Below are 2,232 nucleotides of genomic sequence, written 5' to 3'. Positions count from 1 at the left end.
GAAGTGTGCTCCAAGGTGCGGCGTGCACGAAGTCGGAGCCCGGTTTGCCCCGGGTGCGCACCTTCGCCGCGGTGCGCACCATGGCGTGCACGAAGTCGGAGCCCGGTTTGCCCCGGGTGCGCACCTCGCGTGCACCTTCGGCGGGGTTGCGCGCCCTGGTGGGCACCATGGTGCGCACCAAGGAGCGCTCCGAAGTGTGCTCCAAGGTGCGGCGTGCACGAAGTCGGAGCCCGGTTTGCCCCGGGTGCGCACCTCGCGTGCACCTTCGGCGGGGTTGCGCGCCCTGGTGGGCACCATGGTGCGCACCAAGGAGCGCTCCGAAGTGTGCTCCAAGGTGCGGCGTGCACGAAGTCGGAGCCCGGTTTGCCCCGGGTGCGCACCTCGCGTGCACCTTCGCCGCGGTGGGCACCATGGCGTGCACGAAGTCGGAGCCCGGTTTGCCCCGGGTGCGCACCTCGCGTGCACCTTCGCCGGGGTGGGCACCTCGGCTGGGTTGCGCGCCCTGGTGCGCACCAAGGAGCGCTCCGAAGTGTGCTCCAAGGTGCGGCGTGCACGAAGTCGGAGCCCGGTTTGCCCCGGGTGCGCACCTCGCGTGCACCTTCGCCAGGGTGGGCACCTCGGTGCGCACACCTTCTCAATGTTTTCTTGCCTTTTCTGGAAATTGGTGAAGGCAGCGCATCAAAGGTGCGCACCTCGGTGTGCTCCGAGGTGCGAACCCGAGAGCGCTCCGAGGTGCCCACGAAGTCGAAAGTCGGGTTAATTGCATTGTTTTCCCCGGGTGCGCTCCGAGGTGCGCAACATCGGCGCGCACCAAGGAGGGCTCCGAAGTGTGCTCCAAGGTGCGCACGATGGCGTGCACCTCTGGTGCGCACGATTCGGAGCTCGGTTTGACCGGGGTGCGCACACCTTGGCTGGGTTGCGCACCTTTTGTGCGCTCCAAGGTGCGCACGAAGTCGGAGCTCGGTTTGCCCCGGGTGCGCACCTTCGCCAGGGTGCGCACCTTGATGCGCACGCCTTGGCTGGGCTGCGCACCTTGGTGGGCGCCATGGTGCGCACCTTTCGTGCGCTCCAAGGTGCGCACGAAGTCGGAGCTCGGTTTGCCCCGGGTGCGCACCTTGGTGGGCGCCATGGTGCACTCCGAGGTGCCCAAGATTGGTGCGCACCAAGGAGCGCTCCGAAGTGCGCTCCAAGGTGCGCGCGAAGTCGAAAGTTGGGTTAATTGTCCGGTTTGCCTCGGGTGCGCACCTTGCGTGCACCTTCGCCAGGGTGGGCGCCTTGGTGCGCACACCTTGGCTGGGCTGCGCACACCTTGGCACCCGCGTTTCCTTCATTTTAAATTTTTTTTTTTTACAATCTCTCAAGTGGGAAATTCTATAATCTCAACTTTTTTTGCCTTTTCAGGAAACTTTTGAATGGAGCGCATCATTGGTGCGCTCCGAAGTGTGCTCCAAAGCTCTCTCCAGCTGCGTGCACCTGCCCCGGCCGCGCACCCGGCCCCGCCCAGCTTCGCTCACCTGTCCCGGGCGTCTGGTGCGGAACCTTAGAGTAAGAAACATCACCGTGCACCTTGGCCAACGTGCGCGACTCGACCGAGCGCGCACTGGCCGAGGTGCACACCGATTTCACCTGGGTGCGCGCGCAGCACCTCGGGCGCACCGGGGTGCGCGCACAACGCCCGGGTTGCACCGTGGCCTGTGTGCTCGGGGTGCCTCGGGTGCGCGCTCGGTGTCGCCCCCGCGCGCGCGGTAGTGCGGGCAGCGCACCCCGGCCCGGCCCGGCCCCGACGAGAACGCAAACGGGCAAAAGGTTTATTCAAATAGCATTGCGACGCCCGGCGAAAAACTAAAAAAGGGTGCAACACCGGGACTTCCCGGGAGGTCACCCATCCCAGTACTACTCCGGCCCAAGCGCGCTTAACTGCGGAGTTCTGATGGGATCCGGTGCACTAATGCTGGTATGATCGCACCCGTTATGAGCTTGTCGCAGTGTGTACTTAGCAAACCGCGACCCACGTGCGAATCCACCCCGGCCACCCACCCCCGTCGAGGTGCACACCCTCCCTCGCGAAGTGCGCCCCGTTCGCCAAGTGTGAGCCCTGCCCGGGTGCGCGCACCTTGCTAGGGCGTCGGGTGTGCACCCGGCCCGGCCTACGTGCGTGCACCTGGAGGGGGCGTCGTGTGCGTGCAGTGTCCCGTCTGCAACGCGGTGCCCACACACCACCTCGGGCGCAAC

At 65.8% G+C, this 2,232-nt stretch overlaps 1 non-coding gene across 1 annotated transcript; it reads right to left on the bottom strand.

Moving 5' to 3' along the window:
- Positions 1 to 1,849: 1,849 nt before the first annotated feature.
- Positions 1,850 to 1,968, bottom strand: LOC131867577 (5S ribosomal RNA). Its single transcript, XR_009366129.1, has one exon. It is a non-coding gene; the product is annotated as a 5S ribosomal RNA (ribosomal RNA).
- Between the last annotated feature and the right edge of the window lie 264 nt (positions 1,969 to 2,232).

The sequence above is a fragment of the Cryptomeria japonica genome, unplaced genomic scaffold, assembly GCF_030272615.1.
Source record: "Cryptomeria japonica unplaced genomic scaffold, Sugi_1.0 HiC_scaffold_175, whole genome shotgun sequence".
Classification (NCBI taxonomy): Eukaryota; Viridiplantae; Streptophyta; class Pinopsida; order Cupressales; family Cupressaceae; genus Cryptomeria; species Cryptomeria japonica.
The sequence above is the reverse complement of the archived record's forward strand: the minus strand, read 5'-3'. Positions and strand labels throughout refer to the sequence as shown.